This window comes from Rhipicephalus sanguineus, chromosome 6 (genome assembly GCF_013339695.2).
Source record: "Rhipicephalus sanguineus isolate Rsan-2018 chromosome 6, BIME_Rsan_1.4, whole genome shotgun sequence".
NCBI classification, from domain to species: Eukaryota; Metazoa; Arthropoda; class Arachnida; order Ixodida; family Ixodidae; genus Rhipicephalus; species Rhipicephalus sanguineus.
The window spans coordinates 17,759,478-17,783,495 of record NC_051181.1 but is presented as its reverse complement, the minus strand read 5'-3'; the positions used below and the strand labels follow the sequence as shown (position 1 = coordinate 17,783,495).

The 24,018-nt window shown below is 48.7% G+C and overlaps 1 protein-coding gene across 3 annotated transcripts in view; it reads left to right on the top strand.

Moving 5' to 3' along the window:
- Positions 1–24,018, top strand: part of LOC119395629 (protein argonaute-2) — a 126,827-nt gene that overhangs the window by 666 nt on the left and 102,143 nt on the right. The window lies entirely within an intron of this gene.

Below are 24,018 nucleotides of genomic sequence, written 5' to 3'. Positions count from 1 at the left end.
TCGTGAACCACGTGCGGCCGATGGTGCGTCTACTAGCTGATAATCGATAATCGTGCGATAATCGTAAATCGTATCGCCTGCCGCCACTCTTATTTTCGTCAAGTTTTGTCCTGTCGAGCGTCAGAATTGTGGCTAGCACTGCAGAAGGGAGTCCGGGGACTGAAGCCTCGTCGTGCGCAATGAAAGATCACTCAAATAATTCGGGCTGCGAAATGCCTCGCGTGTTGTTGGATAAGGCTTGCCAGCTTTCGAGCTCGCCGTTTGGTGTGATCCTAGATGGTGCAGCCATGTCGTTTATTCGATATCAAGTGTAAGCCGAGTGCTGCGAGTAGGTAGCCGCGTGACCGTGTCGTGTAGATATTCGCCTTGTGCGCCACCGATGGGGGCGCTGCAAACGGCGCTCCGGTGACGCAAAGGCGGGGATTCGGCTTTTGTCGTCTGCTAGGCTCTGGCTAAAACAGCAGCATTTTCGTTATATTCCGCTCGCGTCGCATTGGATCCTCGACTACTAGCTGTAGTTTCTTCTAATTATAGTTGTTTAGATGGCTACTAGCATTGCAGGAGGTTAAGAAACGTTAACATAGTTAACATATCTTCTATATACCCACAGCCGTCACGTTCAGGATCATGTCCCCGAGTTCGTAGCGTCACTCGCTGGGCTGGATGGCATTGAAATAGCTTTCGTGAAAGCGTGAACGTCCTGCCAAGCGAGTTAAAGAGAGTGTACGCTGCTTTGGAAGCGAAACGCAATCAATTTTATGGCTTATTCGCAAAAGTTTGTGTAGCGTAGACGAATTGAACGAAAGATGACACTCCACTCCCAATTGTGGTCATGTGGACCTGCGTACACAAGACGTTTGCCGACAAAATAAAATTGATTACTTCACCGACCAGCGGGTTACTGAGGACAACAAGCGTAGATTTAGCGACTTCGATGCACATTAAAGCTTGTTACGCATACTATCGGCTCCGAATGAAGTGCCAGCAGTGGTGTGCGTGGTACAGTTCACATCCTTATGATTAGAGACGACGTGTGGTTTGTCGCTCGTGAGCCTCATTTCGATCGTGCAGTGCTGCCTAATCTGGTGTGCGGGCCTGTCAGTGGCATTGACAGGACGGTGAGCACTATGGAGTTCCTAATACTTGGACAATGTGCTCCGCTGTTCGTGCTTCATTTGACACCGATAGTACAGCTTTGTAAACGGTAGGAAAAATCTGCGAATGTGTTCCGGAAGTGGAAAAAAGAGCTCTTTCCCACCATTCTTTTGGCCTCTTTGGCTGGTTATTGCTATTCTTTACCGCGCTATAACAAGATTGAATATTTTAAGGTGAAAGCCTTACATTCCTCATCAAACGCGAAAATTGACAGTCTGCCTTCCGCGTCGGCAGCGTCAACAAGAGTGATGCAAAAAAATCATCACATGATGACATCATAGACCGCCAAAATTTGACGTCATAACGTCACGTCACATGACATCGCCGCTTTGCACTGCCTCCGTGATCGGTGGGCCGATCACGGAGGCAATGCAATATCTGGCTGTGCAGAAAGCTTGCAAGGCGCCCGATCCTGGAGGCAGTACAAAACCACGTTACGTCCAGAAAGCATTCGGAGAGGGGCTGGGAACAAACAATGCGTTGCCTGAAGAAAAAGATGGCTTTCGCCTTCGAGTCATCTTAGGGAAATGTATAAGGGACCCTGTGAGTCCTTTTAGTACAGTGATCGCGCCACGCCTTATCAAGAGTAGACTGTTGATAGTGATTTACACTATTTTATTGCAAATTCATCTTATTACGACTTTCGATGCGAAAGCTTTGTATTTATCTATGTTAGTATGATCACACTAATTATGTTCAGCATACTTTCAGACAACCGTGAATGAGTCAGCAAACGTTTATTTACTAACGTAGGGATTAAAATATGTTGAAAAAAAAAACGCACAACCTACCAATATTTCATATCACCGTCGTGCATCCCCCTTTGACTCGTGCTCTCAACCTTTTTATTTGTTGTTTAAATTTCAAATATTTAGGATGCATTTACACAGCAGCTGCTGCAAACTTGGATTTAATCAAAGCTTGTTGCCTGTAAATACATAGCTTGCACCGACGTCACCGTGGCTGCCATCTTTGCGAACAAAGAAACGGTGACATCAGATTAGTTCCGGTGCCCCCTCCAGTCCTTTGTGTTCCCCCTTGGCGCAACTGGCGAACAGAAGAAAGTGGGGTCCTCCGCTGAAATGACACTCTAATGAGATAAAAAGGTCACGGTGGCGGCCATGTTTGTGAACCAGTGCAGAGAACCTGTACGTGACGTTACGTGAAAGCTATGTATGCCATTTAATTTATTTGACTGACATGCACTTAATACTCCGAACAAAGGAATTGAACCAAAGGAGCCGACTTGGCAACAGACACGTGCAGCACGCGGTATACATATATTGCGCTATAACGCAGACACGGAAGCAGAAGCCTGAACACTAAAGTTAAGTGATCGAAAACGGGCCGGAAAGTCGTCTGAGTGCGCCACGGCCGAACAATTGCGAAAAGAAATTGTCGCCATACATGCAGATGTACACATTGATGGCTAGCAGACGACACCAGGAGCAAACGGCACTGAACGTGCTCCTGACGGCAACTCCGCTCGATTTCGCTGGGCGTTTTGCTTGAACATTCATTACAAATTGCTTTATGAACTTGGCCACTAATGTTTCAATAACTCGAGCAGGACGGACAGGCTGGTAGTGTCGAGCAGCCTTCACGTAGCGAGCGTGCGCGCGAATAGAGGCATCAGAGTGCTCTCTGACTTCACATGCGAGGGGGTGCCACTCAGAAATCTTGATGCGAATAGGTTTTTTCATTTTAAGAGAATGGAAATTTGGGCAAGTTGGTTTGCATTCATTATAAAAACAGTGCAGCAACACAAGGACAGAATGAAAGAAGCAACGGGACGGGCGCTGTGTTTTTTCATGTTTAAGAAGTGCGAAGAAAACTGGGACGAAGTAGAGAATACACACAGCACAGTGTTTACTTTATTTTATTTTGTACAGTACTGCAGACAGTAGTCCAAGCAGGAGAGGGTGTATATAAAGAGACACACAAAAGGGGGGAAAAAAAAAAAAATTACTGCGTAGCATGGGTGAGGTGGATGGTTATTCTCTGCTTCGTCCCTCTTTTCTTCGTGCTTCGTAAACATGAACAAATTTCAACTAGTTCCAAATAGCGGTGTTGCTGCAATTCACATCTAGGTCTTATGCGTACTGTTCCTCTGATGCGAACCATTGCATTACGCCAACCACTAGCAGTATCTGTGGGGAAGATCGTTTAGAATGTTTTGAGCAGTGGCCCCATTCTTGCTAGTAGGTAAGCACTGAATGTTTAGGCACTGAATGAATCGTTGGTAGGCACTGACTGTGTGACTGTAGCCTCTTTTCATGGCCTTGCTTAACAATATTGTGCTAGCGCCAATGGCACGTAAAGTGTAGCGAGCATGAAAAAAATTTGGCAGATCTCGCACATTGCGGGAATTGGTTTCATGTGAAGCAGTCTGCGAGTACTTCTCTGCTGTATTTTATGGCTTTGAGCCAAGCGTTACGAGGTGGATCGATGTGTTTTTGTAAGTGTAGTTGCTGTGTACACTTTGTGGGCTTACCGAGCACGTCGACAACACTGGCATTTAAAGGGTAACTTATGGTGAACGTAACGTCAGCCCTCACGTTAGAGTACATACGTCAGTATTATCACTTCATGGTGCAATCATGTGAATGTCATATGTGACTTTCGTTAATGTTCCAGGGTCGAGCAATGTTTCAATGTAGCTTGCTGAATCATAGGAATACAAATGTAATGTTTATTAGACTGCTATAAAAGCGGAGCCAAGACTGGAACCACAGATGTTAATCTGATATGACGCCTGTATCGTCCGAGTACATATGTAGTGTTTATTCCTTTCTTCTAAAATTTGATAGCCAGCACAACAACCACAATTGACGTTGCACCGACATTACGCCTGCATAGGCTGCTTTTCCAAACCAGTTTATAGACCTGACATGGCTCTGTGGTAGAATACCTGATCGCCATGCGGAATGCCTGGGTTCGATTCCTGCTGGGATCCTAACTTTTATTCTTTCCAGTGGTCGTGTCAACGCTGCTGATGTCGGTTTTTCTTAACGCTCTCACATTTAAGCTACCAATGTCTGTTCTCGCCGGTCCTGGGTAGATATAAACTGTCAATCACCTGTGGCGCATACCCGGTAAACGGGTATGTGCCACACGTCTGGAGGAAAGGTTTGACAACGTATGTGACAAAATTTTCACGTTACTCATGCCATGACCCGACAGTCATATTTGTCAAATCCTAATACCCTCCCATGCCAATTTTGGTCTGCACCAAGTTGAAGGTGTACTGACACGAATATTTTCAGTTGTCGTTTTTTTGCGTCAAATGAAAGGTCAAGCCCTCGAGAGCCTAGAAAGGGTAGTGCTAAGCCCGAGTGCGCCCTGAAAAAAGTAAGTACAAGCTGCCATCTTGGAAGTTTTAGTACCTAACGTCATCACAACTAGCTGGACTGCTGCGTGAAGTCACCAGAATTTGTACTGTAGCCTGACGTCAAGCTGTACTCGGCGACAACTTATCTTTGCATTGGAGCGAAGGCTACTGAGGCGGGGCATCCGCACATTTGTGTTACTACGCAAGTAGTTCGGCATCTTGCAGCCGATTTCAGTTTCGGTTTCGCTTGCTCGCATCGCTAGAGCGTTTAGCACCACGTCTACATGCAGAATGGGAACATCACTGTGCGTAGATGCATCTACCTACTGTACTGTATATTGTCACAGGGTTGTTACGTTGACGAAGCCAGCAGTGGGTGTGTCGAAGTTGAAACTTTATTTGGCCGAACTTGTGGGCGGGAAATGAGTCAGTCAGAGCGTCGTCTGTCAATAATTCTGACAAGTCGTCATGCGTGTCGGCTTTTATGCATGTTCTATCGAATGTTCCAGTGCTATCGCTGGTGGCCACGTAATCTCTAGACTATTCGCGTACTGCGCGCAATCTTAACAGAAAGATGTAAAACAATCATGACGCTTCTGGAACATCGCATCGCGGTCTGCACGGAGCATTCCAAACAGTCTTTGCGGGTGAAGCCTGAATGATGCAACAAAATAAGACACATGGCAGTATGATGAACGCCACCAAGCTCACACCGCAGCCTGAATACGGTGTTTGCTCGATTGTAACGCGATCACGATTGTAATGCGAGGGGCGACTTTAGTAGCAAAAATTTGGAGAAAAAGCTCGCATTGTATTCGAATAAATACGGAATGCAAGTACCATGATGCCGCTGAATTGGGTTTAGATTTAAAGAGAGCTCACGCTTAATTAAAAAGAGACTGACGGAGATTATTTTATCAAGCTTCGCTGGTCACACACCTTCACAAAGCATAATGGCCACCGATGTTTTTCCATCTGTACATACAGTAACAGGTATTGTCCATAATACCGATTATCACTGGTAGAAAAAAATAAAGCATAAAAAACCGTTCTTATCTTTTATTGCATTGCATCCAGGCGTGATTTGAAACAGCAGGAAAGCAAAAGGCAAGCAGTTATATTTTACAGCACAAGAAGGCACATCGCAAGCAAAAAGACCAAAAGTTCTTGTTGCTCTAAATCAGGATCTTCCAAAAGCTTCGTTAACAAATCAGTCTTGTCCAACTCACAAATCACTTTACATTTTTTCAAATTAATCATTATGTCCGACAACAAAAGCATTTTCACATAGGCTTTCAAGCACAAATAAGAAAGCTTTTCTGCAGTGGGGAATACAATACTTTTGGGCACTCTGTGTCAATATATTGTTTTGCGCTTATGGTACAGAACGTGATAACCATAACAACTTTTTGCGGACATTCATAACATTAATGCACTTGCGACATAGAACATGATAACCATTACAACCTTTTGCTAGCACTCGATGTCAACATGACATTTTACACGCGAGTCATGACACAGAACATAACCATAACAACGTTCAGCTGGAAATGCATGGCAACTGAGATTTCGCACTTGTTACCATAGGTCGGCAAAAAAAAAAAAAAAAAAACTGGAGCTCACATACTCAAAAATATTTTGCTCAGAGAGCTCACTGTGACTCAGACTCGCGAAATTTCCCTCATCCGGACTACCTAAACCTTTTCTCGACCACTCACTCGAGCTCAAACTTTTTTTTTATTTAAATGGTAAAGAAAATAACATCAGAAGGTAGGCTCTATTAGAGCCGGCTGTCTCCCCGAGAAGAAGAAAGAAGCCATAACAAGAAAAATGAAAACAAATAAAAAATAGAAAAAGAAAAACAATCAGCTGAACTATGCAACATGCGTCGTACAACTTCGCACTTGCAGAGTCTAGCACATAGAGGGTTGTGTCACATAACACCTTGGATGCAGTCCACACAGTCACTCTCCCATACAAGGACAAATGACATGACTAGAAAGTATTCTCATTAATGTAGTGCTATGAAAGTAAAGAATCATGGCAATCGTAAGTCTGTATCAATTAAAAAATCCAAAAGAGCACTCATAGCCCTTCTTTTATTGTCAGGATTTGGCCATTGTCCTAACCTTGCAAATTGAGAGTGGTCGTTTGTCAAGTCTCTTGAGTAGGTCAATAAGTCGAACACGCTGTTCTTCATATTTCGGGCATTCTATAAGGAGAGGCTCCACTGATGCATCAGAATTATCACAATGGTCGCTGGTACTGCTCGGCAGAATAACCATTTCTAATAAACAAATCTAAACAGGCAGGAGTAGGAACACATTGATAACAAGGAAAGCCAGGGTAGAATAAATCAGTAAGTGAGTAAATAAAACACAAAGATGAGTAGTGGTATTACAATTTCAGGTCCGATTGCGACAGAAATGAAACAAGGCAGCAAGCGTCATTGACATGAGATCAGAAAGAAAAGGGAACCTTATTTTGATCATTTCAAGTCTGAACTAAGCAATGTGGTTCTCGCTGATGCAGCATATAGTGTTAACATTCACGACCAAGACAATCGCATCCCAGCCACAGTGACGGCACGTGGCTGCTGACACAAAAGGCTCATGTTTGAACGTGTCTCATTTCAATGAACGGGAAATGCCAGATGCCCGTGTACTTACATTTGGGTGCACATTAAACAAACTCAGAGGTCAAAATCTGTAGAACAACCTCAAGCACAGCATGCCTCATAATCACAACGTGGTTTTGGCACACAAAATCAGAGCAGTCATTATCACATCACGATAACGTAATCAGAACATGCATGAAGTGCAACAAAAGAGATCAGCAGATAAAATCACAATGAAGTGAATAAACGATCAAAATGTAAAGAAACAGCAGTGACCGATAGTCCTCAAAAACAATATCGCAGTTTCTGGTTAGGTACTATAGGGGTTACTTTGTAACGAACAGATTCGCGCATGCGAAACTGTCCCATCTTTGGATCACACCGCGCACTAGAGGAGTGTAGTTACTCGCTATTAGGTGCTACGCAGCAGCCCTAACAGTCAGAGCTGTGACCCCTATCCCGCGGTTCGTGTAACTTGCGACCGCGGTGGGTTTCAGGCCAGTGGTAACAGAGACAAGTTCTTTGCCTGACACAGTTTATTGTGCCAAAACCGCCACCAACGCAACAAAAATACAGATAAAACGAAGCGGTGGAGAAGTTCCGCACGACGACGTGAAAACAACAACAAAATGGGAAGCACACGAGATTTAGAGCGATGAGGTTCGACTCACCTCTCGTGGCTTCGCAGTCCGGCCCTGAGGCAGTAAGTTTCCTCACAATAGACCGGGCGTTGCGCAGGGGGTGATGGCGTCTGGGTGGCTCCCGACTCGATCAAGCTGTGGTCGTCACCGCTGCTCGAGTCGAAAGACAAGGCGGTCCCCAAGGAAGCGGCGTGCGTCCCTTGGGGTCTGGAGAGGAGTCTCTCCAGAAAAGGGCAAGGAGGGAAAACGGGGCATCTCGACTTCGGCCAGGGAGCAGGGCACGAAAGGCTGCGGGAGCGGCACGTGCCCTCTCCCACGCAACCCCCCTCGCCACTGCGCGTACAAACGTAGCGCGAAGCCGAGGTGCCGCCACGTTGAAGACAATGGGTTGCGTGTGCAACCCCACAGTACATGTGCAATCATACGCTTGAACCACTGGCAAGGCACACATGGAGATGTCACTGCAGTTCATAAATTCCACTCATGTCGGAGCAGCTCGACTCATCTGAAGAACTTGAGTCTGTGCACAAAGAAATGATGAGACTTTCTGTTTGGCTGTCCATAATGTCATCACGCTCCCATGCCTCATCACGTGAGTGCAGTCAGGGAGCCAGTTCTGTTGGGTCACACTTGCGATTCCTTCCTGCAGCAGCTTCTCGACAGATTCAGTCTTGAAGCCTGTGTTCCTTGAAGCAACATAGCCTTTGACTTAGCTTCATACAAGCTCTATAGGATTTAGCTCGCAGTGGTAAGGAGGCAAGCGCACAACCTCATGCCCGGCAGCACTGGCAAGTTTGTCAACCTGGTAAGCAAGGAAAAGATGCTTATTCTGCTTAACGAGCTGCAGCAGTTCACTTTTCAGTTGGTCATCCGAAAAAGGAATATCTTTCGATATCAACCATGACTGGATTTCCGCTTTTCTGGATGATGAGTTTGGTAGCTTCTCAACCTGAGCACTGTGATACGACGCGTTATCGATCACGATCACACTGCTTGGCTTGATGTTCGGTAGCAGCTGTTCAACAAACCATTTCTGGCAACGCGAAGCATCCATTTTTATACGGTAATCACAAGCGCCCTTCTTGGCACGGAAAACAAGGGCGGCCCCATCAACAAAGCCTTCTGCACTTCCAGCATGTAAAACGATTAGGTGTCCTCCTTTACCGCTGGGTGCACGGAAGCCAGTTGAGAGCCCTTGACGAAATGCGTCTTTCCTAGTCAACACGCTGGTGTCAACACGCTGGCGTTTACCCAGGTCTCATCAAGGTAGTAGATGGTCCTGTAAAATAGAAAGCAGTCTTATTATTAACCGTGCACTTTCCCTGGCAAGAGCCCATTAACAAAGCAGACAGCCTTCATCCGAGGTTATGCCTCTGTTTAAAGGCAATAAAAGTGCACTGACAAAACCTATGTGAATACATATAACATACATAAGCTGGCAAAACTCTGTGAAAGAAAACTTGTTTCAGGCTGCCAGAAGCGTAGCCAGAGGGCGGCACTCCGGGCCTGTGCCCCCCTCCCACGAAATTTTCTTTCTTCCATGGAATACAGAGCAGAAAATGACACTCGACCACACAGTCGGACCCGGCCCCAAGCTCAGACGAAAGTGGTGTAAAAAAATTCTACCTACGCCCCTGCAGGCTGTATATCAAAGCTAATGCAACCACGTCCCCAATCCCCAATTACATGCGCAGCGTATTCGCTCAATAAAACCTGCAATTCAGAGGGCCATCACTAGCTATTCTATTCTCCAAGCCATTGAGACTCCTTGCTCCTTCGCGGAAAAACGGCAGTAAGTCTTCTCAAACGATGGCACGGCAAATGCTGCAATACACAACGCTGAGTTAAACCTACGCCATATGCAACGGAATCCTTGGCGAATACTATTATTTACCGTACAAGCACAAACATGAACAGCCACCATATCTTAATGGGGAATTTCGCTGCGACTTAAGCCAGGATTATGTAAGGCTTTCGATCACTCACCCCAATAGCACACGTTTGGCGATCACAAATGCAAAGCAAACCTATCGTTTTCGCTAACCAGTTGGTCAACACGCATGCTCACCATTCGCGTCAACTTTTTTACCCACAATCACGCGTAGTGAACAGAAAGTTTGCAGAAATAAAAAGAACGTAAAAACTTACCGCCGCTGCCTCCGCATTTCTCGGATGGTCCGGAGGTACTTTCGACACCAAGCAATGATGTCGTCTCTCTCGAACAACGCGGAATTCCTTGTTCTTTTTTGGAAGGTGAACACAAAGTTGTTCAGCATTCTTTGGATCGTACGAGTGCTGATGGTCGGCATGTCCATGTCAGGGTCGCTGATCACGTCGTTGCGTAGTTTCTCGGCCGTAGGTATTTCATTGCGCATAAAGTAGCTGTGCACTTTGCGCCGCAATGCTGCCAGCGCAAACGTGTAATAGCGTAGCAGCCGCGTCTTGCTGGTGATGCGCTTCTCAGTTTGGCCAGAGAAATTCAATTTCTTGCGCTTCGGGGAGGCAAGTGGGGCCCACAGAGCTTCAGCCTTGATACGCTTAACTGTTCGCTCGCTCACTCTGGTAAGCTCGGCGACAGCCCGCACACTGCATTTGCAGACAAGTCACGCTGACGGCGCCTCACTCCAGTGATGACATTGCAGATAACTTGCGTGGTCTGGTTGGATAGCCACTTTCTGTCACATTTAGAGTACAGCTTCTTCGGAGAACGAAACGGCGAGTTTGCGGCCGCACACTGTTCAGGCCAACTGTTCAGGCGGCATCGCGGACGCCATGTTTACTGAGACTCTGAGAGAGCAGGCGTGAGGAAAATGTGGTGCAGGTGAAGAAAACGTGGTGCTGTCCAAGAAATAAAAAAGACAAACAAACTTGAAGTTTACAATAACATTTTTTCACGAATGGCTTCCCATACTCGTTCTCTTTTTATAATGAAGAAATCTTTATTTATTCGAGCTAGCTAACTTTTCGAATTAGAAAATAAAGATAGGTACTGTAGAGAAGCATTGGAACGCTCTAATGGGTCGTCCTCTCGAGCGCCTCCTAGTGGGTTGCCCTCTTCGCCTCTTCTCGGAGAGCACGCCCCTCGTGCTCGTGAGAGTCTGCGCTCTGTCGTGCATCGTCGCCGTCAATCCCGCCATCAATAAACGCCTTAGCAAAGTGGTGGAGAGTGCTGTACCGTCACCGCAACTTCGGTCTCCATTCGATGCCCCTGGAGCTTCGATCCCGTACCGTGCCATCTACCATGCCGCAAGACGCCGCTCAGCAAACGCCGCCTCCTGCTCCGACCGCTTGTCCTGGTGTCCCCCGCATCCGCGACCCTCCTATCTTCACTGGCGCGGATGGCACCGACGTGGAGGACTGGCTCGCGATTTACGAACGGGTGAGTGTCCCCAATAAATGGGACGAAGCAGGCAAGCTGAGCAACTTGGTTTTCTACCACGCGGGTGTGGCAGGCATGTGGTACAACAACCATGCATCTGATTTCCCAACGTGGTCCGATTTCAAGACCGCCATCGTCGACGTGTTTGGCCACCCTGCCGTCCGTAAGCTGCAAGCCGAACAGAGGTTACGTGAACGGGCACAACAGGCCGGTGAATCGTTCACGAGCTACATTGAAGACATCCTTGACTTGTGCAAAAAAGCCGACGCGAGCATGCCGGAGTTTGATAGAATCAGGAATGTTATGAAAGGCATCGACGACGATGCCTTCACCATGCTGCTGGCCAAAAACCCTCGCACAGTGGCAGAGGTCATCACGCTGTGCCAAAGCTACGAGGAGCTGCGCCGGCAGCGCTTGATGACCCGTCGACCGCCATCACGCGATGCTGATCTCGCGGGCTTGTCGGCCATTTCCGACCACTCCACCTTGCTCGCCGAAATCAAGTCGTTCGTGCGTGAGGAAATTGCCCGTCAGGTCTCTCTACTGGCTTTCGCTCCACCGCAGCATGTTGACCAGCCGCCAACTGCCCTTCTGCCTCCTCTCCGCCGAGCGATTCAGCAGGAAATCGCAGAGGTCATTCCTGAATACCACCAACCGCCTCCAGTGCATGCGCCACTAAGCTGCGCGCAAGCTGTAGCCAGGCTGCCCCCAGCGATTCCTGTGGCTGCACCGCAAAGTTACGCCGAAGCCGTCGTCGGACCCCAGGCCTTCGACGCGGCTGTGCCGCCTACGTACGTCGACGTCGTCCCCAGGCCCCGACTGCTGCCCACAATGCCCTCATATCAGCAGCCGTCTCGTCCATCCCTTTCTGCGACATGGATGGGGCCCGCGAACCGCTGGCGCACTTCCGACAAACGCCCCATCTGCTTCGCGTGCGGTTGTGCCGGTCACGTCGCACGCTACTGCAATCGTATGGAGCCGCCTCGGGTCGCATCAGCCCTCGCCAGCCAATCAAGCCGACCTTATTATGACCAAGCGTCGTCTATGTCACCGACGTCCCGCCCCGCAACATCTACCCGCCGGGCACCGTCTCCACGACGTCGCTCACTGTTGCCGATGCGGCCACGTCCGGTCTCACGTGACCAGGAAAACTAGTCGCAGTCCACGAGGCAAGGGCTGCGATGCTATCGAACTGCGAAAGCCCTCAGTGAAGCCCATCGAACGTGATAGACGTGTTTGTGGACGGTGTTCGCGCATCTGCCCTCATCGACACTGGAGCCGCTGTATCCGTCATGGAGGCCAAACTTAGCAGATTACTGCGAAAAGTGACGACGCCACTTTCCGGTCTCTCCCTCCGTACAGCCAGCGCCCAAAGTATCCACCCTACAGCGGTGTGCACTGCCCGCGTCATTATTCAGGATGCTCTCTACGTCGTCGAATTGATCATAATTCCTCCCTGCTCTCACGACGTCATCCTAGGATGGGATTTTCTCTCCCTCCACGACACCGTCATTCATTGCGCACCAGCCGAAATAGAGCTCTCACCGTTCTCTGATTGGACGCCGGCAGACAATCCATCGGCTGCGGGCAAGGTACATGTCAAAGACGACACCAAGGTGCCTGCAAACTCGTCAACGGCGGTGTCAGTCTACTGCGCAAGTCTCTCCGACTCCGTTGCGCTCCTCTCGCCATCTGACCGTGTTTGCACGAGGAAAGGCTTGCTGGTGCCTTTCGCGACCGTGCAAGTCACTCAGGGCAGCACCTCTATTTTTGTTATCAATCCATCCCCGTACAGTGTCACGTTGGTGCAAGGGGAATGTCTCGGTAGCGTGGAACCCCTCGAAGACGCACAATTTATGGACGAACCAGATGAAATGCACTGCCACAGTTCCAGTACGCTCGGTCTGTTTCCACGTCTGGTTTACCACCCGCTGATGTATTTGGTTCCTCCATTGCTGACAACCTTACGCCAGTCCAGCATTCCCAGCTTCTGGGCCTGTTGGAAGAATTTCGCTCTTCTTTCGATGTGGCTCAAACTTCTCTCAGCCGCACGTCCACCGTTACGCATCGCATCGACACTGGCACCCAGCCGCCACTGCGGCAACGTCCATATCGCGCATCTCCCACAGAACGCCGTGTAATCAACGAGCAAGTCGACGAGATGCTTCGCCGCGATGTTATTCGACCTTCTAACAGCCCCTGGGCGTCTCCTGTCGTTCTTGTTGCGAAGAAGGACGGTTCTGTGCGGTTCTGTGTGGACTACCGACGACTTAACAAGATCACTCGCAAGGACGTGTATCCACTACCGCGAATAGACGACGCGATTGACAGCCTGCAAGGAGCAGAGTTCTTTTCATCTCTCGATTTGCGCTCAGGGTACTGGCAAGTACCTATGGCTGATGACGCTCGACCGAAGACCGCCTTTGTCACGCCCGACGGCTTGTACGAATTCAACGTCATGCCGTTTGGGCTGTGTAATGCGCCCGCCACCTTTGAGCGCATGATGGATACCGTTCTGTGCAACCTGAAATGGCACACATGCTTATGCTACCTCGACGATGTCGTCGTTTTCGCTCCGGACTTCCCCACACATCTTCAATGCCTGCGGCATGTTTTGACGCGTTTGAGCGAGGCCGGTCTACAATTGAATCTCAAGAAGTGCCGATTTGCAGCACGGCAGCTAACAATACTCGGTTACGTCGTGTCCAAGGACGATATTCTCCCCGATCCCGCCAAGCTTCGGGCCGTGACCGAGTTCCCCAAACCTACGTCCGTCAAGGAACTGCGCAGTTTCGTAGGACTGTGTTCCTACTTTCGGCGCTTCATTCGAAACTTCGCGACTATCATATCGCCGCTGACGAAGCTCCTCGGAAGTACTGGGCCGCTCAATTCGTGGTCGTCAAGAGTGTGACGAAGCTTTCGCGAAGCTCCGTCGTTTGTTAACGTCGCCTCCCATACTACGCCACTACGACCCTACGGCCCCTACTGAGGTACACACAGACGCCAGCAGTGTTGGCCTTGGCGCTGTCCTTGCGCAGCGCAAGCCAGGGTTCCCTGAATATGTCGTGGCATATGCAAGTCATACGCTTACCAAAGCCGAGACCAATTACACAGTCACCGAAAAGGAATGCCTGGCGATCATCTGGGCCCTTACGAAGTTCCGACCTTATTTGTATGGTCGCCCATTTGATGTCATCACTGACCACCATGCACTATGCTGGTTGTCATCATTGAAGGATCCATCAGGCCGCCTCACCCGCTGGGCACTTCGCCTACAGGACTACGACATCCGCGTGCTGTACCGCAACGGACGCCAGCATGCTGACGCCAACGCACTCTCGCGCACCCCCTTGCCTGACGACAATACCCACAGCTCAATGTCTCACAATGCCGTTTCTTCCATCGACATTCACACCATCGCTACCGAACAGCGCAAGGATCAGTGGATCGCTTCACTGATAGACTTGCTCACTGATCCATCGGCAACACCATCCACTCGCACGTTGCGTCGTCAAGCCCATCATTTCGCCATTCGCGACGACCTCCTTCACCAACGCAATTACAACGCCGACGGCCGCCAGTGGCTACTAGTAATACCCCGCAGTCTCCGTTCTGACATATGCGAATCGTTCCACGCTGATCCGCAGTGTGCGCACTCTGGGGTATCGAAAACATACCACCGCATTTGCCAACGGTACTTTTGGCGAGGGATGTACCGCTACATGCAGAAGTTCGTTCGCTCGTGCATTGATTGTCAGTGCCGTAAGACTTCAACGCATCAGTCACCAGCAGGTCTACAACCTTTACCTTGCCCTGACCGGCCATTTGGGCGCGTTGGCATCGATTTGTATGGGCCACTTCCTCTGACGTCGGCTGGTAACTGCTGGGCCATCGTCGCTGTAGACCACCTTACGCGATACGCCGAAACTGCCGCCCTCCCAGCGGCTACAGCGCGCGATGTAGCCTCCTTCCTGCTCCACCGGTTCATGCTGTGCCACGGTCCACCCCAGGAGCTGCTCAGCGATCGAGGCAGTGTCTTCCTGTCTGAAGTCGTCGAAGCCATCCTCAAAGAGTGCAACGTTGTTCACCGCGATACTACTGCCTACCACCCGCAGACGAATGGCCTCACCGAACGCTTTAACCGCACGCTCGGCGACATGCTCTCGATGTACGTCGCCGCCGATCACACAAATTGGGATTCGATTCTGCCTTTCGTCACCTACGCCTACAATACCGCCCCTCAAAGCATCACTGGTTTCTCACCATTTTTCCTATTGTACGGCAGGCACCCGTTGCACACAATCGACACAATCCTTCTATACAAGCCGGATCGATCTGAGTGTGCACCTATTTCTGCCACAGCCAGACTTGCTGAGGAGTGTCGCGAGCTTGCCAGGACCTTTAATACGCAGGACCAAGAGCGTCAGAAGAGCATTCGCAGTGCCACCAACACTTCTGCACTCACGTTCCTCCCTGGAGCGCTCGTATGGCTCTCGGTTCCTACCACTGGAACTGGCCTCTCTTCCAAACTACTACCCAAATACGAAGGCCCCTACCGTGTCGTCGAACGCACATCCCCGGTCAACTACCTGATTGAACCTATTGAACCATCTTCGGACATGCGCCGTCGAGGGCGCGACATTGTCAACGTGGAGCGCCTGAAGCCCTACCATGACCCGCTCATAGTGACCAGCTGTTAAGTCGCCAGGTGGCTCTTTTTTCGTACCCGGGGTAATTGTAGAGAAGCATTGGAACGCTCTATTGGGTCGTCCTCTCGAGCGCCTCCTAGTGGATCGCCCTCTTCTCAAGGAGTGCGAGTCTGCGCTCTGTCGTTGTGCATCGTCGCCGTCAATAAACGCCTTAACAGTACTATTTCTTGGCGCGCGCATGCAGGCACTTTGGCTCTGTAGCTTCCACAGTGGTGCCAAGAAAAGTTGTCGCCGAGTATAGTGTCGATGTCGGTAGGTGCACCATGGAAAAATTGACTTTAATATCAACCTAAAATATCTGATCAGCATTTGCTGAGCTTCACACTTGCTCAGAGCCGTCTCCGCATACAGGAGATTTGTATGGCAGAGTAAACTCTCCTTCGAAAAAAAGTGTCAGTACCCCTTCAAGGAGGCGACCATGAGAGCACCCAGACGTAGGCAGACAGACAGACAGAAAGACAGAAAGAAAGAAAGAAAGAAAGAAAGACTCAAAGTGCCAAAGGTTCGCTAAGAAATGCTTCTTATTTAAAGCCCACGAAATGCCATTTTGAAGAGAAATGATCCTTGAGAAGGGGGCGCAGCAGCGTATCACGAATGTGTGAATAGACATTTCGCAAAAAAAAAAAAAAGAAAAATTGGTCATTGGCTATTTGCAAGACTATTTACTAACTGATAACTCTTGTCTACAGAATGCTTTTCTCCCTTAAGGGGTTAAAGGGGACACTAACGGCAAATATTAGGTAGACATTGATTGTTGAAATAGCGGTCCAGAAACATCGTAGTGCTACTTTAGTGCCAAGGAAGTGCTTATTTTGAAGTAAAATCACGTTTTAGTGATCCGCATCGCATTAGCGCACTTCAAATCACCCGCCTGAAAGCGGTATTTCTCACGTCACTGTTGCCGTGCCCAACGTTCCTCGCCTTTACTGCACGGCGGCGTGCACCATTCGGGCATCCGGCAACATCACATGCATGTGTCATTTTCTCGAACTTTCTGTCAGAGCGACTTTCACGAGCGCGCAAAACACACGCGGCAGTACCCGATACCGAAACTACCACTGAGACGCGACCGCGTGAGCGAAGCAGGGCGCCAGGTGAAGTGCAGTTCGGCGAAAACGGAACCTTTGAGCCACGCGCGCTGTTCCCCATGGCAATGCCGAAGAGGTTCTTATTTCCATAAATCAAACAAACAAACAAGCAGCATTTTAAGTATGTCTCCTGATGCACGGAAGGGTCTTTTTTTATTGCAGCTAGTTTGATTATGAGTGATTATTCGTAGTCGGTCTGTCACACGTCGTTGGGATAATTTCCAAAATGCCCCACTCGTGGCGCTCATTATGTGATACATTTAGCTTAATTTCTCGGTAAATAGGGCACTGCTGTTAATATTGCCATTTTAGAAGTTGTCATACATTGAGCTTTCACTCTGACATAAACATTTGTCTCTATGTCCCTTTAAAGGGGAGCTGACACAAAATTTCACGGCCATGATAGCTTACGGAATCGATTCCCATGAACATGTGTGTATCATCTTTAAAATAACAGCGAATATAGCTCGGAAGGTATTTTAAATGAATTTTGAAGTTTGCGTGAGCAGTCGACACCCTCAAAGGTGACCCTCGGTGACCCCCCTACTTTCCTCACGTAACCACGCTGCAACAAGTTATGATGACGTCGTAGCTGCCATTTCTTTTTTTGCCACGTTCGCTCCCGCAGCCTACTTCTCGTCGGCTGCTTGCGAACCACGTGGAAGTGCGGCACAGTTATGTGTGCTAATGTGATGGAGCGCGGCACCCGCTAGGTGGTGATAGTTGTACCCGGATGCTTGCCGTTTTTGAAACCGAAACTGACACTGGTCAGTAGTGAGGAGCCTGTAATTAATTATCTGTCGTGCACTGCAGCAAACGATGTGCCGTATTATGACTAACAGGCCCCCAGTAACACATTGCAGCAAAAAAACGCGAGGCCAAAATTTTGGTGTGAGTACCCCTTTAAATCGCATTCACCCCACCGCATTCCATGCTCGTTTACAACCGAAGCAAAAAATGTCTGCTCCACCCACTGTCCCTCCCACAGATAGAATGTGCATAAATGCTCCAGCCAAGCGCACTTCTTGAGTGTTTCAGGTGATTCCCATACAGATGCACATTTGTGTCGCTGGTTATAGGTCGGAAACGTCCTGGTAAATTTTGTCGGGGATTCTGACATCGCTGCTCAGCCAGACGTAACATCGTAAAAATGAACCTTTAACCCCGAATTATGCGTAGTATTTACATTAGCCGAAAAAAAGTACTTACGCTTGAAGTGTAGCACACGTGCAGGGCATAATTTTCGATGGAGGCGAAAACGTTTGAGGCCCGTGTACTTAGATTTAGGTGCACGCTAAAGAGCCCCAGGTGGTCGAAATTTCTGGAGCCCTCCACTATGGCGTCTCTCATAGTCATATCGTGGTTTTGGGATGTTAAACCCCAGATATTATTATTATTAGGTGCAGGGCATATTCTGTGGGCAGAGCTGACATTTTTTCTTGGGTTGCAGGCGAGATAAAAAGGAAATTACTGCAGGACTGTTGTGTCAAGGGAGGAAAGGCAGGGTTGGTTCAGTCTCCTCTTCCCACATTGACTCACTGGTTGCCCCATCCTCAATAGTTTGATTTGCTAGTCTCTGGTCAATGCTATTTGTTCAGAAACTGTTTGCTTCTACGTTTTTGCAGTGTCAATTTGGGCTCAGTATTTGTCTGATAACTGTGTATAAACATAGCTCTGCTATGTTCGTCACCTCTGCTGTTATTACATGATAAAAAACAAGCTTTACTGTGGGCCTGTAGTATCAGGGTGCGCACAGGTCCTTGAAACCCTTGAATACCCTTGAAAATCGAAAGTCTGTTTTCAAGGCCCTTAAAAACCTTGAATTTCAGACCAGTCCTTGAAAAACCTTGAATTTGTTGAATGCTAAATTTGAATTGGTATTTGTCATCATGGAAACTGTTTTCATTGCTGAACTTTTGTCTTTTGTTTGGAGTTCTGAAATGCGGCCAAGAAACCATACCAATTTTTATACCTATTTAGCCGACTCTCGTTAGGTAGCTGGCAACATTAGACTTGGTGCGAGTCTCGGAGGCAGCGTTCACTGTAGATGTCGTGTCAGTGACCTAAAACGTCACCACCGGTACTAGCGGAAGTAGTATCGGCTGCGAGCACAGTGGCCCCATCGCTATCGCATGTCCATTGTGTTGTCTCTGCCCAACTAGTGCAACGCGGCGTCCGAGTTTGTGCGCGGGCTTTAACCTTTTCGTGTTCTTGTGCTATCAGCGCTTTTTCGAATGAGCCTGCCTTCGTGTTAGTGCAAGGGGTGCAAGTGATGTGTGGATATGTGAAACAATGCCCAGAAAAAGCAAATTTCAGACTGCGTGGCTCCACCATGACGACTACAAGCACTGGATTGCACCTGACACGACGAATCCACATCGGGCTAAGTGCGAGCTTTGCGGCAAAACTTTTGATGTGACTGCCATGGGTGAATCCGCTTTAAAAAGTCACATGAAATGTGCCAAGGATACAGTAATACCTCGTTAACTCGAACTCGCATATCTCGAAAAATCGGCTAAGTCGAAGTTTTCCGCGGTACCGAACAATTTCCCATAGGTGCAATGTATTTATTGCCCTTTATCTCGAAGTATTTCCACGCCCACTTTCGGTTATCTCGAAATCTCAACTGATAATGGAACCAAAATTTCGCCGCCGAACCGTTTCACAAAATACTAGCGGCAAAATGTCATACGTTTCACAAGGTTCGCGCGAGGCTGCCGCGTTTACGACGAAGTAGACACTGTTCCCGAAAGTAAGGTCGGAACCTAGCGGCATACGAACTTTGCCGAGCAACCCTGTGTCACGTCATGTGACGCTATAGACGTGCACATAAGCAGGCCCTGCAAAATAGCTCGGGTCGTACACGTTTTGTTTACCGTCAGAGATGCGATTTCAGCATTTTATTTACGCAAGGCACGTCGCGCGGATTTTTTCGTCGGCCGTGCGATGTGGTGAGGATAACGCCACCAAAGCAAAGCAAGTCACTGATGCTGCAAAGAAAGGTAGCCCTAATCAAAGAAACGGATTCGAGGCTCGAAGTTTCCGGACGTCAAAACGGCGCTGAATGTGTGGCATCGTGCGACAGGAGCCCCTTCCAGTCACATCGACGGATAAGGCCGATTCTCTGGACTTAGCGGTGGGCTAAGCTGATCTAGCCTGCAACATCGGCTGGTTTGACCATTTTTCTTAAGCCAAACAACGTGGCGTCACGCACAGTGATCGCGGCAGCGTCGACGCAGCTACTCGAGGGGTGACGACATCCGCCGAAACAAGAAACATGCTTCGCTTGATGCGAAATAAATTTGAGTGCAGCGGCGCGAATGATCGGCACATGCGATGTGTTAAGCAACTCGAGAAAGCTTTGCTAGGTGCAAGTGTTACTGAAAGGCAGACCAGCCTTAGTCGGTCTCTCTGCACTAAATAAAAAGGCAGTGCCGAAAAACACAGCTGGTTAATAGCGCTGGTATGTCATTATTTTTCTTCAAAACCTTTACAAAGAGCCAGTTAGGCGCTCCTGTTAAGAAACTGGTCAGTAGGGATAACGTTTCTAGATAGAACTCAACTTCTCAATGGAATTTGCCCAACTTTGCTTATCTCGAAAATCTGCTTATCTCGAAATTTTTTCTGGTTTTTACTACTTCGAGTTAACGAGGTATTACTGTATTGGCGCAATCAAGATGAGGCGAGGGAGTGCATTGAAAAGCTACCTGACGCCTGTTGTGACAGAGCAGTCCACTACAGCATTTCCGTTGCAGTCGCCAAGCTTAAATGATGCTTCTAAAACACACGAGCTTTTCACTGACGAATTTACATTGCGATATTTGGTAAACATGTCTTTATTTATTTTTTATTGCGTGCAATACAAGCAGATTTGTATTGTGGCATGTGCTTTTCTTTGTACAATAAATGTCAGACCTTTTGAGCGCACTGTTTCAAGATCTTCGACATGGGCAAAAAAAATTACCTCTCGAAGAGGGCCTTGAAAATCCTCCTATAGGACCTAGAAAGTTCTTGAATATCCTTGAATTTTCTCCTTTGAAACCTGTACAAACCCTGAGTATGATAGCTGTAGTGTGCACTTATCTCACAGGAGTACGGCCACTAGCGTTGGTTCAGACTTAAGGAGCCGCGGGGCCACGTTTGCCGTCGCCTCGCGCGAACTAGTGCGCCGCTGCACATGTGCATTCGGGCGACAGAGGCGCCGAGCGCAGTTTGGCAAGTGCACAGTACTGCTCTCGCGATCAGCAACACTTTATATTGCCTGCAGCAACACCACAACCTCAGTACGCCCGCTCCCAAAGATGGCGGGAGAAGCAAACAGGCTTACCACGCCAGGGGCGAAAATACAACAGAAAGGGTGCCACTAGCACATCTCCGCGGGCCAAAGGGCTCACGGCGACACGGCGCTGAGGGAAACGGTCCCTCGCAACTACGCTGCATACTCTCACGATCACTGACCACATGGGCCGATCGCTCGAGCGAGGGCAAACTCTGCTTGCGTTGGCTTCGATAGGTACAGCTCGGCGTAGTATGACCACGCGTGAAACACCGCACCGCTCTTCAGCCTAGCGTTCGGAAAGGGCAACGGAAGGTAAGCGGGCGCAAGGCACCGTTGGTGAACTCTGTCCGAGCGAGCCCCAAAAACAAGGAGCCGACGGACGGGAAAGAAATGATGTGCTCACCCCTCGCTGCCCAGCGAGATCCTTACTCCAATGGAGAAATAAAAAAAAGTAGGAGGGAGCATCACGTGACGTTTTTAAAGCCCAGCCAAAAAAAAATGAAACAGGGGCGTGCTGGGAAATGAGCACCACCACATGATAGGCAAGCAGTGAGTTTTGGAGTACGGGGGGGAGTGGCGTCCGAGGAGGTTGGCTTGTGGGCGCTATTTTAATTTTGTTTTTGTTCATGAGCCCGCCAAGAAAGGAAATGAAACAGAAGCATCATGGGAAATGAGCCACGAACACGAGGAGCAAGCGGCTTCAGAGGAGGTTGGCTTGTAAACGCTAGGCGTGCTCCCTCCTATTTTTTTTCTTTCCGCGCGAAACGTCTCGTGAGACTCGAGCGCAGTGCCACAGTCGAGAACCGGCGAGAGTTTAGCGTCACTCCCGCTCTCGCAGCACCGACGAACTGCGGAGGATGGGAGAGTCATGATAGGCCATGTGGACGGCAGAAATAGGCGAAAACCCGCACAATGGCGACGGGCAAGCCTCAATACCAACACAGCGAGTGTGAAACAAAGGGGAATTGAACATTTTTTAATATCTCTGATGCTCTTCATTTTGATTCAACTGTAAGAACGATCCAAAATTTTTAAGTCATGCTGCTGTTTCTTCACGATTGTGCTGCAGAAATCATCAATATAGTTGTCCAATTTATAATGCTAAGAGCAAAGGTGAGACAGCTGTGCATATTGCGCATTTTTGATAGGATTCCGTTTTCCTGCGCCAAGCTGCCCCAAAAGCATAAAAATCGCAAAAATTGCGCCGGACTCCTCCAAAATAGCCTCAAAAGCAAAAATTTTGATGCGCACATGAGCTTCAGTGGGAAATAAAGGCCAAGTTGACAACATAAGACATTCGCAGAACACTTAGATGCGCCGAAGCATGTTCTGCCATAATCTCCTCTGGAGTGTTGTAAATATTCGTGACCCTGCAAAAATGTGCTGCCGTGCCCCGAGAGTGCTGCTTCTAGTCGCTAGGCTGCGTGTTCTGGCGCTGCTGTCGCTTAGCGAAAACTACCGAGTGGCATGCTTAACGAGGTTGACTCTCTGGTTCTTTGTTGCACGTAGCGTGCTCATCCGTTCGCTGTGGTTTTCGTGTCAACGCTACTGTGTGTGGTCGCCTACGTGTGTGTTTGCTGTAGGCGAGTACCTTGTTGCGTCAACGCGGCGTGAACAGTCTTCCTGCACTCGACGCGTCTCTGCGACGCTCTAGCGTGTGGGTTCTCAAACTGGTTTCCGTAAGACCCAGGGGTTCTCTGAAGGACATCTTAGGGTTCCGCGATCGGCCAGAACGAATGCAACCCGCTCCCGTTTTATGCCCAATAGCAACTAATTTATTTTTTTAGACAAGCAAATTTGCATTGCTTGTCTAAATGTCGGTCTCCTGCTACCCGCAGACACATCAGGCGTCTGCAGGTAGCAGGAGACCGACACGGTAGCAGCACTAAAAACTCGTCTTCTAGTGTGCGCCATGAAACTTGCACGATTTAACGGCAGTCAGAAGTGCTTTGTCCACTTTTGCCTGGAAAATATTGTTCATGACGGGTGCCACTTTCAAGCCAATACAGACCTTCAATCTCTGGACCTAGGTATTACCATCCTAGCCCACGTACATGTGTGTTAAGTAAAAGAACAGTAGCTCGAAAAAACTCTACCGAGATACCGCACATAGTTGCAAACTTCATTTAATTGTTGCTACAGATGCACTCTTTTACACTAGTCATAAGGTCGTCATGTGGCAGCGTATAGTATGTCTTCAATATCGATAATAAAACCGGAAAAGTCCTCTTGGCACGCGAAGGAAAACCCAGCTTGTGTGTTTTCACCAAGACAAATGTCTCCAGATTCAAGCCTTTCAGCTTTTTTACATCGCTGCACACTCTTCCCAAGTTCAACCGAAGTCTGAGATCCAGCACTTGCTTCCCTGTCTCCGATGGCTTGTCAGACACCTTGTGAAAGTTTTTACAAACAGCAGCGCAAGCTTTTTCACAGAACATTCCAGCAGGCATAGGATCCTTCTTTGCCAGACAAAAGAACCTGAAGGCCATTAGTAGCAAAAAAGTCAATTGCTGGATCAAGGCCCTGTGTTTGCCTACCTTCTGACCGCGGCAGGAGTTCTACGCACTCAGTGATGCACCTAGATTTATCCTCTTCTTGGACCTTGGGGCACCAACCTAGCCAAGGCGATCTTGTCGACAGGGTTGGCTCCCAGCAAAACTTTGGCCCATCTGCAACACTCTTTTGTGTTCCCCTGGAATGTCCTCGGCGCCCATGACCACTACCGGCCAGCCAGGGTTGCGCTTTTTCCTTCTGGTCGGCAGTGTGGGTCAAACATTGTTGCAAAGTAACTCCGCGACTTGGTGGGCAATCTTTGACCA